This window comes from Manacus candei, unplaced genomic scaffold (genome assembly GCF_025592945.1).
Source record: "Manacus candei isolate 608988 ecotype Guabito, Panama unplaced genomic scaffold, ASM2559294v1 h1tg000005l, whole genome shotgun sequence".
NCBI lineage: Eukaryota > Metazoa > Chordata > Aves > Passeriformes > Pipridae > Manacus > Manacus candei.
This window is the reverse complement of record NW_026138053.1, coordinates 15,981,234-15,995,946: the sequence shown is the minus strand read 5'-3', so window position 1 is coordinate 15,995,946 and position 14,713 is coordinate 15,981,234. Positions and strand designations below refer to the sequence as shown.

Genomic DNA, 14,713 nt, shown 5'->3' with positions numbered 1-14,713 from the left:
TTCTTTTCAGCCGATGAATACTCATGTGCTTATCAGCCAAGCAGAATATTACCTATTAATGTGAATAATGCTTCTTGACTTAGTTTTGCGTATGACTGTCTACTTTTTTTTTTTTTATTGAGACAACCAGGAAGAGTGAGTCTTCTGAAGTACATTTCAGAGAGATTACTTTATAAATTAATTTAACACAGTTGTCCAAAATTTGTTAAGAATTCTGAGATGGATATCTCTGATGAAATATTCAGGAGAGATTTGGTTGTTCTGTGCAGTTCTCTACTAGTCATTACTGTGTGGTAGCTCTACAGAGACATAAAATATACAATATGTGAGACTTTCTTGTAGCACTTCAGCTTCAATAGTCTTTCTCTGGAGCTTATTTCACAGCAACATGTGCAGAATAAATATGAATAAATACCTACTCCTGTGTTTGCATAACCAATTCATATAAGCATGAATGAAAAATGATAATTCTTCTGCAGTTTACTGCACTTGTGAGGGGCACTTTTTTCTATAGTAATTATTTAATTTTTTTGTCTCTCTAGGATTTTAAAGTATCAGTGCAGTAGCTTGTACACATGAGCAAAATGATATACAATGCACACTGAATAATTCTAGGCAAATAAATATTCAGTTGTCTTTGGCAGGAAGATGTATTTGAGAGGAAAAGCACTTAGTGTAAACTGAAGTGACCGCAGTTACTTGGATGTGTCAGTTACCTGTTGTCCTGTTGGCACTTAAAGCTTACATTTTCTGTTACAATTCCAGGATAATTATGCAGCTCCCTGATATTAGTGGACTTGGTCAGTCCCCAAACAGAGTGTGTTTGCAGTTGAAATCAAATGCAGTCAGTGCTCTTGGAATCTGTTAATTATGGCTGACACTGAAGGCATGGGAGAGAAATGTGTAAAAAAATTGTATAACTACCTTCAACTCGGATCTATAATGGTAATTACACATGGAAATGCATGAAGCAGAATGTTTAATTTTTCTTGTTATGACTCAAGCCTCACTCCGGACTTGTGCTAAAGACTGTTTTGTATGAGCTATCTGCAAGTGGGTGACTGGTTATTTGAGCTGGGAAGGCTAAATGAAACCATTCCTTTGGGTGAAGTTGGTTACACAAGCTTGTGTGTCTTAGCTGTAGTGGTCTGGTGATCTAGCTAAGATCAGGAAGATTTTAGGCCTATTGAATTAAAACAGAATATTTTAATTGGGCAGGACCTATAACAATGATCTGGTCCAAATGCCTGACCAGTTCAGGACTGGCCAAGGGTCAAAGCATGTTATTAAGGACATTGCCCAAACTCTTAGATGCTGACAGGCTTGTGGCATCAACCACCTCTCTAGGAAGCCTGTTCTAGTGCATGACCACTCTCTCAGTAAAAAAATGCTTCTTAATGTTCAGTCTAAACCTTCCCTGGCACAATTTTCAACCATTCTCGTGTGTCCTACCACTGGATACCAGGGATAAGAGATCAGCACCTCCCTTTCCACTTCTCCTCCCCAGGAAGCTGTAGAGGGCAGTGAGTGACCCCTCAGCCTTCTTTTCTCCAAAGTTGACAAGCCCAAAGTCCTTCACTTCTCCTCACAGGATGTTCCTGCCCTTTCACCAGCTTGGTTGCCCTCCTCTGAATGCACTTGAGTGCCCTCACATCCTGAAATGGTGGGGCCCAGAACTGTACACAGCACTCCAGGTGAGGACCTGCTTCACTACCTGACAACTTCACAGTCAGAAAGTCTGTCTTTTCAACCAGCCTGAACCTCTCTTATTTCACTTTATCCCCACTACCTCTCACTCTCCTGCTATGCAACAGTGGGAAGGGCCTGGCTCTGCCTCCGTAATCTGCTTGCAGACGCTGGCAGGTGGCCAGTCAACTGGAATGTATGTAAGATATGTTTGAAGCCCTCTTTGTTTCACCTGTGTCCCTGTTGAATGTTGCATAATAGGATGTGAAACAGCATTTAGATTCAACAAGATGTACTTAAGCATCCCTGAGTATTTTTTATTTTTAAATCCCAAGCTTCCATAAATTCGGATTTTATGGGAGAAATAAGTATGCAATATTTTCTTCCAAAACTGGCTTTTAAAGCTCTTGTGAGTGTGTGAAAGAAGTGAAAAAGAAATAGGGGGAAAAAATCAAACCACACCAAACAAAAAAACAAAACAAAAAGTAAAAAGGTAAATTTTTATTTTTCTTGGATTTGTAATTCCATTCACGCTAATGTTCAGTCTGATGTGAAGTATGCACAAGATAATGTTGGTGAAACTCCTCTCATAACAGAGGTATTAAGGTGTTCACAATCAATGAAGTCTTAATGTTTCCCTTTCACATTGGGTGTACCTGAATAGAAGGCTGAGATTTTAAAATTAGGATCTCAAGTATGGCAATGATTTCTGTGTATTTCTTTAAATTTTAACTCTCGAGACCTGTTTGTTTCTCAGTAAAAAATGTACAGTGAAATAAGGAATAACACTTATTCCAGGGCTGAAATTTTTATATCTTTGGTGATAAAGAATGGTATTGAATTAGAATGGTACAAATTAATTTATGTCACACACCAGTGGCTGACTTCTTAAATCTATTACTAGTGAATTGCAATTGTTTAAATCAGCACTGGGTGTGGTAACATGAATTTTTGAATTTATTTAATAAATTCAATATCTACTGGAAGGCAGTTCTAATAAAACCTCTTAAAACAAGATAGAAGACAAAGGAAGAAAATTCTAGGAGTTCTTGTTCAGCTAGCATCAATGGGGACCTTGTTTAAATAAAGAGGGGAAACTGGTTCAAAGATCAAACACAAATGTGTTTGTATTTATTGGTCAGCTATAAGACCACCTGGACTCTGGCCCATTTGAGAATTGTATTGGTAGGAAATGAATAACTGGGAGTCAGATTTCACAGGATATTCTGAGTTGAAAGGGACCCCCAAAGATCATCAAGTCCAACTCTCAGGTGAATGGCCCATGTGAGGATCAAAACTGTGACCTTGGCATTATGAGCACCAGGCTCTAAACAACTGAGCTGATCTCAGCTAATTTAAGTGGTCTTACATTTACATTTCAGATAACTGATTCCTGGGTTTGTGGGGTTTTTGACTCCCTCTTCTGGTCGATTACCCTTTCATTTTTAACTTTTATATTCTCGTAAGTTCTTGTGATGTCTAATAAAACTGGCGATGGGAGCACGTTACTGTAAGGAGCACAAATTACTTCTCAGTAAATGAGTGTTGAAGCTGTTTCTCTAGCTAAGTAATAAGAACTTCAATGCATGTAAACAATATTAAGTAACACCAAATGTTAGCTTTTTCTTTATTTGCAAGTAACAGATTAGTTTTTCAGCACAGCACTTGTACTTTGAACAACTTCTTATTCTTCTAAAACTCTGGTAACTTTCTCAGCAGGAGTTAAGAGAACAAATGACAACTATAATCAGTTCAATAAAGTGCTGTGAGGGGTTATTTAGTTCTCTGGCTTCTGCTTTCTGCACATATTTTTTTGAGATTTTTCCTGTGTTTTACTCAGAGCACATTTCAGTTTGCTTTACTTGTTGTGGTTCCTGGTTAAAGCTGATGATCTTGTTTAACATTACTTTGCTAGACTATTAAGCAATGCCATGATATACTAGAGTCTTTGCTTTAAAATCCAGTAGCTAAATTTACTTAACAAAACTAGCTTCCATAAAAGTTAATGGAATTAAAACAGAGCTGTGACTTGACTTTCATATTTTAGTACTGAAAATAATTTATTCACTTGCTTGTTCTAGCTCACAACTGAGCTGAGAACTCTGAGCTACAGGACAAATAATTTGTGTGAGAAGTTCAATAGAGGTGGTCATGGAGACTACAGAGACAATGTTTGTTTTGAGAAATTTTTCTGCCTTCCTTCCATAAAATGGAGTGATATGTTACTTAAAATCCCCCCTAAGCTACAGATAAAGATTCCTGTGTTGTCTGAATGATAACGACCAGCACTACCTGACAGTATGCAGTTGCCCAGGAGTTTTGCTTCTTTCTGAACCCCTGCAGTGGCCTTGCAAACAAAATCCTACCTCCTGCTATATTTATTTATTGAATCATCCCTCTGATTTTAGCGCTATATGCATTCTTCCTTATGTGGATTCTATTTGTATTTCTGGTTTTGGGGTTCCTTAAGTTTTATCTTAGACAAAAATCCAGCTGGTTTCCGTTAGTCTTACGGTGTGAATGGAATACTTGGTTCTCTCATCTTAAAAAGGGAGATTCCCTTTTTAATACTGTCATTAACCATTAGATGTTAATTTTCTGGCAGTGTAACACATTTTTATCTTAACAGAGGTGTTAAAGTTCATCACTATCAGCTGAATTTTTTCACTTGTTGTAAAAATAAGTAACCCAGTTGGATGAATTCGATATACAGCAATACATTAACTACACAAAGTTATGAAAGAGTGGGAAAGAAAAATAGTGACATATATAAGCCTCCCTCCTATATATTTTAATGTAGATTTGAGTCTTAGACTTAAAGCTTACCCTGCAACAGAATCTCACTGGTTTGCTGCCAACCTGCTCCCAAAAGAAGGAAGTGATCTGTGCACTGTGACCATATTTACTGGGAACACTTAAGCAAGTGCAGTGAATACAGTAGTCTGAACATTTTTGAGTTCAGTGGAAAACCCTAATGATTCACCATATAAAAAAAGATGAACAAATTGTTTCCACACAGGAGATGTAGGTTTTCAAGGGCACAGCAGGAGTCTCACTGTCCCCACCTACAAACTCAAATGTTCTCACGTGTCACTGCGTACATAGCACAGGATGGCCCATCTTTGGTTATTTTATCTGTACACATAAGTATATACATTGTATATACACATCCAAAGACTGGAGCAATACAAATACAGAAGATATGCAACAAACAGCCCCCATTCTCTTAATTATTTCAGTGGAAGTAATGGGGGGTAGAAGATACTCTCACTTCTTAGCATCTGGGCTTAGACCAGGATGGTGATTGTTCAGATGTCCTTGAATGGAGGTTTTCCTTCCAGTCTTCAGCTGGCTGCAATTATGTTTCTATCATCTTTCTAATATGTGCTGATTTTTTTTAAAATCTTACTAAATATGAAAGCAGAGGCAAGGAAAAACATCTGCTGTAGAAAATATTCTGAATTGCAGTTTAGAGAGCTTATGAATACTGTAGGCTTAACACTTGTACAAAACTGTGTGGGTGGCACACTGTCAAGTGCAGACAGCATGGTGGGAGATCCCAGTATGGAAATCTTTTTTCAGTGGTAGTGAAAAGATCAAAGAAAAATTATTTGGAGGGAAAAGGCTTGATTTGGAGGGAGAAAATAGCATGTTGGACACAAATTAAATTATTGTATGGATTTGGACAGATATGACACGATTAAAATTCCATGTAGTTAATCCACCAAGTCATTATAGAGCTCATTACCATCATGTGGGAAAATTCCTGCTGAGAACTATGGGCTGATTTACAAGATTAATATTAACCTATGGATTTCAGGTAATTGGCCTTTTATTTCTAAAACCTAAATTTCTCATGTTATTCAATGAACCAGGAAGGATTTAAAAATTCAGCTGTAGTTTTTCACTGGTGAAACTGTGTGTTTTCTTATGCTGTTGTTTTTTTCAGCTCTTCCATTAGTGCTTCTACCTGGTTTTAATGTTGCTATGTCTACCAGCTGGGTCTCTAGCTAATGCTCAGGAAATATTAACACAAAGTGAGAAATGGATGGTTGGCCTGAACAAAATAAATATTGTGGGCTCTGACAGAATGTAAAAGATTGTACTTGTTACCAGAACACTCTTCTGATTTCCAATATAAATGCCAGCTAATATGTGTTCCAAGGACCCGACTGCCAAATACGTTGGATTTGGAAAAGAAATTTTCCTACTTGTTCTTGTATGCTGAGCCTGCCTGTCATTATCTCACTTAGCTTTTTTTTCCCCAACAATTGTGCATTTTACGTAAGTGCAAAAGAGAAGCCATTTAAAAGGCTTTTTGTGTACAAGATGCTCTACAGGCGACTCACCTGCTGGAAATGAAATGATTCGTGACAATTTTCTCCCCTACATACAAAATTTATTCCACAAAAGCCATGATTGTGGAGATAGTGATGCATTAGTTGTAGTGAATAAAAAAGCATGATTTTGTATATGGTTTAAAACAAGCCAAGCAATTTCTAATAAAAATAATTTTTTTTACAGCGGGGCAGGAAATTCTCTTCCCTTTCACTATTTAAATACCTTCTTTCTCACAATGAAATTTCGACCCTCAAAAATATTAATGAACTTATATTATGAAAAAATGCAGTCAGGAAAATTGAAACATATAATTCAAACGACTTTGAAATACTGAATTTACTTCTTATCCTCTTTTTATATTCTAAGATCATATGTGCAGATATAAAAAGAATTTCTAACCAAAAGTAGTATTTTCTGTGTTCTGAAAAAGCAACATAAGCTATTTAGATATTTATATATATTTTTCGATTTCTCTTAAACAAGAAATCTGTTAAAGTGTTTCTTTTTCACAAAATGTTTTGGCTCTGAAAATGCCACATTTTTAATTGAAAATATTTAGTCAAACGATTCTCATCTACCTACAGACTTCACCCTTATATTCATTTCTGATCCAACCAATACTGGATTTTTCTACTTCAGTTTAATTTTTTTTTTAAAAAAAAAGACAATATAGGACATTTGCCATATTTTAAATTATTTCAATAAACTGAGCAGGCCCACTGTTTTATTGATCTTTGCAGCAATTTAGCCACCCAAATATGGTAACGAAAACTTCTATAAGAGCTTTCACATTAGCACTGTGCTGAATTATCTTGGACAGACTGTGGCTATGCTGAATACAAAAAATGCTAGTGCTTGGCATATTCAAAGTAATTTAGGGGTGAGAATGCCATCTTCTCTGTAACAGAGAGCAGGGCTCCCCCTGCACACTATAATTTTGCTCATGTCAGTAAATGCCCTCATGAATAGCTAAATAGACACTTAAAATTGTACTGGCAGATGTGTCTCCAGGTCAGCAACTTCCGTGCTCAATGTACCTTGTCAGACGCATCAGCAAACAGTCGGGATTACTGAGCAACAGGGGGATGTGACCTAATGCAACTGCTCATGGGGCATTGGATCTCTGCAGGCTCCTGCTGTTGCTCATGGAGACAGGTCAGATCTCCCAGGTATCACATTTGAGGCACAGCCTTGGGGACTGAGAATTCCTCACTCTACAAACCTGCATTTTTCTGTCAACTGGAGAAAGTGAAGGGTGATCTGGTAGAGATAGGACCCCAGAGGTGAGAGAATAAATATACCTATATAGATTACCAAGCATTCTGCAGCAGGAGACAGTGAGAGCCTTGGGGGCCTTGTCAGTAGGTCACAGGGGAGCAGGGCCATGTGTCAGTCCCACGTATGTAAGATACAGTCTGATTGCAGTAAACAGGCAACTTATGCAGTACAGGAGCAGCTTCTCTGGGCATTCTCTGTAGCTGTTTTCTAGATGAGCTACCGCTGCATCTCTTATCTGAGGCATGGGATGGGTCCTGAAGACTTCTTACATGTACTATAAAACAACCCTTTTGCTCATGATACTGCCTGAAGTTTAACCGTGGCTTCGTTTCTTCTGGGTAACTACTGGGATTACTAGTTTAGTTTTCAGATCCTTCCTCGTGGAATCAAAGCCAGAATTATAGCTGTATTCTTTTTGTGTATTGCATACTATATACTGTGGCCTTCAACAAACCTACATACAGAAGGCCACCCACAAATTAGCTCTAAAGGATCTGTTGTTCTGCTGCAGCAGAAATTTCTGCCAGTTTAATTCATAAAGCCCATCAGCTGTCATAATTTTTTCCACACTTGTTTTTAAAATTATGGTGCTTCTGGAAAAGTGAAGCTTCAGACTCTTGCTTAAGCATTCACTTGAGAAACAGCACTTAACCATTTTGTAGGGGATTGGTTGTGTGAAGTAGGACAAGAAAGTGTCAAACATACCAAATGTGTTCTGCTTTAGAAATTTTTATGTTTCTGAGGCACAGTGCTCGGTTTATGTGGCAATGCTGGGTTCTTCTGGCTGTCTCCTCCAGGCACACTATGCCATGCAAATGCCATGCTGGTTGTGACAAGGAGATGACTTCTTCAAGTAGTGTTTTAGTGTCTTTGTGGAAGAACAGAAGTTACTGTAGGTCAGCAATTTGTCAGGCTCCACTGGCTGTATTTTCAGTAGGTTCTCTTCAAAATAGACTAGACTGGTATAAGATCTTAAGGGTTCCCAGGCAGACTGATGTCAAATTTTCTGCCAAAGAATAATATTTAATGAAAGTTTTGCTGTTTCACACCATAACATGACTAGTGTTTTGTAGGTGTGATGAATCCTGATCTTCAAATGGATTAAATTTGTCTCATGGACACCATGGATCATGATGTGTTCCTTCTGGCTTAGAATTAAAATACTAAGGAGAGGATTTCATGTAAATCCTCACTTAAGGGTGTTAAAGATTAAAGTGAGTTTTGATTAGCATAAATCTCTCAGTTTCTGTTCCCTGGCCCCTCACAGCTACCTATAGGAGCCTTCTTTTAAGAAACAGCAAAAGGAGATTTTATTAGTTCATCAGAACTTGTTGGGACAGCCCACTGTGAAAAGCAAATCTGACATGACTTTAGGCTATATGGTTCCTTGAGGACGTAATCAGAATCACTGTGCATTTGCTAAGTGTCTAGGAAAGTCCTGTAATGACTAAATCTTGTAAAATAATTCTAATCTTTCTTTAAAGATTCTGATCTTTCCCAACTCAGATAATTCTTTCTAGCTGTTCTTAAGTTGACGTTCATTATTTTTGAAGTTAATGCAAATTCAAGTATCCAAATAATAACTAAATTTCATTCAATGGTTCTGTAAAATTCAATAGAAGGTGCAAGCATCCAGTGCTCTTTAAAATTAAATTGTACTTCATTAGAATTGGTAGGTAAAATGTAATGCCTTTACTGGAACCATGAATCTAAACTGGATGTTTAAATGGACCTGGACACCAGCTGTCCATGTGGCATTTGTGCTTTAAAATTTTGACCTTACAGCCAAAAACACAGCTCTGAAAATGTGGAGAGTTTTTCTCAAGTGGGAGAACAACCTACTTAATTAAATATCTAAAAGTGGGCTTCCATAAGATTTCAGAGCTTTGGTACAACATTGGATCAGTATGAAAACAACGTGTCATGGTTTATGGTTAATGATACTGAAATGTTAAAGAACATTATTTTCCTACCCCACAGTGAGGTGTAATATAGTCATGGAGATCTTACAGTGAGGTAGTACAATGTATGGTTGTTTTAAATGAGCATTTATTCCTGACTTAAGACACCAAGGGTATACAGACAAATATGTACACACACACACAAAAGGTAGTTGCTACTATTTGCAGAAGCCTCAAATTTTAGTTTTTATTATAGACTAAAATTGAGTAATTACTTTTCTTTTATTCTGATCAAACCCAGCATCTCCATATCAGTTTATATATGCTAATATGTATATATTAGATGTATCTATTTGATGGAAAAAGTAAGACTTCAGGACTTTTAGCTGGCCTAAATTATATTCCTAATGTGGGTTTTGACCTTTCTGATGTATTTAAAGTTCCCTCTCCACTTTTCACTTATACTACTTAGAACATTCTTTATGCATGTTGCTAGTGAAGCTCTGATAGTAGTGGTAAGTGAAATCATTGATAGATTTGTGACTTTTTTTGGCAGTTTTTATTCTAGGGAACTGAGATTAAAACCTCTTGGCTGTAAAACTGTCCCAAGTACTCTTCTCTCCAACTCTTGATCCTCAAAATAGGCTTATATTTACTATTAGTGTTAATGCTGCTGCTTCTTCTAAGCATAAATAAGAATCTTATCAAAATCATAATCAGAATTTTTATTCCCTTCATGGAGAGGATTTTTGAGTAACTCCATCCATTGTCTTAAAGAGAGTGTTATACATCCAAATACAATTATATTTTAGGATCAGGTACTTTAGTCTGTGATGACTTAGACTGAAGACAACACTCCTCCTTAGTTATAAAATTTTTCTGAGATTATCAGGGGATCCTGTGCCCCTTGACCAGTGCTAGGAGCCTTACTGTTGCTTCTTCTGTGGAGAAAGGATCAGGTCAAAGCCACTGTAGCTTAGTACTAATGTTGGACAACTTGGCTGTTAATTACATTTAACTTTTCCCAGTGACTTTGATGATAACAATCAAGGCTTTTAAGACATACCAACCTACTATAATATTACTTTAGCTCTGATGACTGCTGTGGTTCTGAAAAAGAGAAGAAAAAACACATTTCAGGCTCATAAAAGTGGAAGAGAAAGTGTCTTTTTCCTTGGAGTTCTGGCTTTTCAAATGATTTTGAGAACAGGTGTGCACTGTAAAGAATTCTGTTTTAACTGGTTCTTAACATTAAGGATTGTATTTTTTAAAAAATTATATTTCCTTCTCCATAAGACATTTTAACAACACCAAATGATTTTTAAAAGTAATAATTTTAGGCTGTGTCGTTATGGATGAGTGTATAGATGAATATCTGTCATTGCATATGACAGGCACCTACTCTTACAGAGCTGTCAGGCTTGTGCTTTTAGTGTTATTGTATCCAGGAAAAACTGCAGTTTTTAGGAGAGTTCTTCCAGTAGAAGGCAGAAGAGAAGGGACTAAAGATCTTTTTCAGCAAAGCTAAGGTTTCATATTACAGACTACTAAATAACTGTATGCATAAAGTACTGGACACAATTTGGATTGTTAATTTTTGGACAGGAATATTGAAGTATTGAAAGTTCCCATAGGCATGGCATCTGGTTTTCTAATGTGTTGTGGTTTTTGCAGTCATTTGTGAAAATGTTATAAAAAATCTGTGGCGGTTACTGTTGATAGCTGCTCTGTGACAGCCTGTACAAAGTGTAGGGAAAAGAAGAAGCACTTACCTTGTTTAGTTGCCATGTATTATCATTATTACCTTATTTCCTTATTTTGGCAATACTGGGAACATTGTTACTATAGGATTATTTAAACAGAAAGTAATTCTTAAATAGGAATTTATGTTTGGATTGTGATGTAAATCACCTTACAACTGAATGTTGGATATCAGCACTACAGTTTCCTGTCAACTGTATAAATTCTCACTTTTAGGTGACATACTGTAGTTTAATGACTGCATGTGAGTAGCTCTCATGTTTTGACAAGGGAGAGAGGACAACAGACTACTCGAATCACACCTGCTTTTTCATTTTCAAGGCAAAAGTCAGTAGGGAGAGATATTTAAATTTGTAGAATACTGTTCTGGTCCTGATTTTACAGCCATGCTGCTTTAACTGAAGCTACTCAGAGTTTTACCACTGATGGAGTAAAAGTGTATCTATGAATTGTTTTCTGGTTTATGCCTGATAACCTCCGTATTTCATTTCACAGTAGCCTGTTTATGCCTGTATGTTGGCCCTAGCCTGTCCTTCATGGTTGAGATCCATGGAAATACATTATCGAATCTATTGAGCCTCTGGAAGTGCTTAAAAAGTTTTATAAATTAAATTTCATATATAAATGAGCCATCTGATCTGCCAAAGAAATAACTCACCTTAATGTGTGTTTTATTTAGAACCACATAATAAAAACACTGGTTATATGTTATTCTAAAAGTAAAGGAAGAACATAAAAAAATACTCCGCCCCCCAAAAAAAATGTTTTAAGTGAACCCCCCCCCACACACACCCAGTATATATTAAACCTGTTTTCTTTGGGGTTTTTCTGTAATATATAAAATAGGTGACTATCATGTGTTAAGATTTATTACTTTTTACAAAAGAAGGAAGTCTTTAGAATAGGTTTGTCTGAAGTTTTGAATGAATTTAGTGTGAAATTCAATGCAAGAAATGTAGTATGTTGAAGAGAGAGGCAGAATTCTTCATTCTTGCATTATAGTGTGGGAATGTTCTGCTAGGAAGTGGGAATTTTAAATCATGGCTATCTCCTTGTATTGATTGACAACCCATCTGAAAACTATACTTCTGGAAATTATGGTTCTGACTCTTGTGATCAACATTGCCAGCAACAGCAAGGGGTTAGGAGGAAGCTGGCAACTGTGAAGATGGAGTAGGTGGAGAGAGGGGTAAAAAAACAAAGGAGAAACCTTTTCATCAGTTATATGAGAATGCTGGCTTGCTTTTGTTTTTCTGCTGTGTAGAAAGGAATGACAAAGCCATAGGGAAAAAAAAGAAAGTGTGATTTCAATCAATCCGTTATGAAAACACAGTAAGTATTTTTATCATTCTATAATTACAGTTAGAAACCATTTTAATCATAACTAAGACTAGTTAAAAGATGACAAATATTGAGTTTTGTGGTTATAACAACAAAAATTAGTCCCATGACAGATGTGATTTTTTTCTTGCCATGTGTCATCAATTCTGAAACATCTACAAATGAAAAGGAAGAAAGAGGACATAAATAACATTGGTACAGGGCACGTTACCCCACACTAAATCAGTATTCTGCACTGACAATAGCTAATAGTGATTATGTCAGCTAGACCAAAGCAGAAGGTTACTAGAAGGTTACTTGTGCAGTAACATTAAATCTGCGTATCTTCACATCCTCTCTTTTTTTTTCACATGTTTGCTTGCTTGTTTCACTTTCTTTAACACAAAGTTGCCTACCAGGTTGCTGTAAATACTTCTGGAAATTAGTGCCTTTAGCAGTCTTTGTACTGTCTGAGCAGAAGCCTGGAGGATTTTGTATTCACTATCTTACATTAATTTAAAAAATAATCTGTGGGTAAAACCTGCTGTATTTTCCTTTTTCTTCCCTGCCACCTTCTCCCCCCTTATTTCTTCTAAGTTTATTTCATTAGGGAAATTAGAAGTTTTAAGCTAAACCTGTAGGTCATCCTATATTGTGGGGGAGATAAGGTGTGTGGTGGGCATACTCCACATCCTCCTAATGGTGAATTCAGATGCATTTCCCTACAGTTGCAGACTGTGGTTATTCTCTGTTACTCATTGTAATTTTGTTGACACGTTGTCATGAACAATGAAGTTATTAATTGGAGTATTTCAGAAGGACGTTTAGAACTAGCAACCTGTGCTATAAATTTGTGGTTAGGATAGCTTCTCTTTGAGATTTTCAGGCACATGTACAGTTTCCTAATAGAACTGACAGTTTTCCTGGCAAATCTGTCTAATTTTGCCGGGAAATACTAGACAAGATTCGTTCTTGTAGAAAAACTTGCTTGGTTTCTTTAATTTTTGTTAGTTATATGTTAGTAGTCATAGGAATGCACAGATTATATTTGCTTTTAATCTAGTTTATGTTTTGATGAAGCTGTGTCTTTTAAACAGTAACTGGTTGAAGTAATTTTCTTGTAAATCCTTAATTTTTCAGGCACTCAGCTGCTTTTAATATTGTGTTGCTGCTTCAAATGAGACAGAAAAAACAGGTTTTTAATGTTTTGTGTTTCCCAAGTTGCCTTTTAGAGGTTTTCTGCAGGAGGATCAATAAACAAGGTCTCATCTGGAAGTAGAAAAAGGAAGTTAACATTGATATTTTGGTGCCATCCTAAAGCAGTCTGCATTTTTAACCATTAGGAACCATCCAGAAATATAAAGTCTACTTTGCTAATTTTTGTGTCTAGTGTCTTTCTTTTGGGTGCTTTACAATTCCACTTTGAAGTGAAAGTTATCACCAGCATAACAAAATTCATCAGAATTATCACAAAATGTCTGTATGAATTTGTCCATTTGTAACTGACATGAATGAAAAGAATGAAAACAGAAATATGGCTTTATGCCATACTTGTCTGTGGAGAGGTGTGATGAGATATTTAAGGACAGCTGTTTTATGAAGCCTTAATGTATTCATAGTGGCAGCTGCAGTTTTCTGAACTGAATAGCAAGAATTGAAGAGCAGCAGAGCTGTATGTTTTGAAGAAGAAAGTTTTTATCATTTTCCCATCCATGAAAAAACTGTAGATGATAATAAATTGCAAAGAAAATGTCAGAAAATTCCAAGGTAGATGTTCTTGAATCAGACACTAAGAAAAGGTGGCTCTAGTTTAGGAAATCACCATCTTTTAGTATGGCTGCATTAAACTCAGTTTGCATCAGGCCCTGTGTATTACCACAAAAGCATTGTTTGAGAATCTTCTGAACCATGAACAGTTGAGCAGTTGAGGCTTTTCTTATCAATTATTGTATTGATATCTCTGCTTGGTCTTCCACATCCTGAGGTATTTTTTTCTGTCAAGCCTCTCTAGCACTGATTCTTGTAACAATTTTGGTTTTCATGTTGAAGCTCCTTTGATGACCAATTTTGGTTTTTACATTGAAGTCAGCCCTTATTAGAAGATACAGAAGCACATACGATTATTGAATCTCAAAGAACTTTGTAAACATCAAGAAAACCAAATGTGGTATCCTAGATGTGTATCGTGTATATCAGCCATAGCTGACAGCAAAGATAGAATTCCATAGGCTTTGTTTGTTCACTGACTTAGAGATTTGAAGAATGCTGAGGTTTGTTTTACTGAGTTACAGATGTGTAGAATGCTGAGGAGTGGTGGTGAGTAAAAGGAGGAGGTGAGTCCTGGATTTACAGAAATGTTGAGTGATATATATCTCTTGTAATAGCAGGTAATCACAAATGCAGGAGGTGCTTTGTGCCAGACTGAC

At 36.5% G+C, this 14,713-nt stretch overlaps 1 protein-coding gene across 3 annotated transcripts in view; it reads left to right on the top strand.

Annotated features, from left to right (window-relative positions):
* Positions 1-14,713, top strand: part of FRRS1 (ferric chelate reductase 1) — a 152,287-nt gene that overhangs the window by 106,048 nt on the left and 31,526 nt on the right. The window lies entirely within an intron of this gene.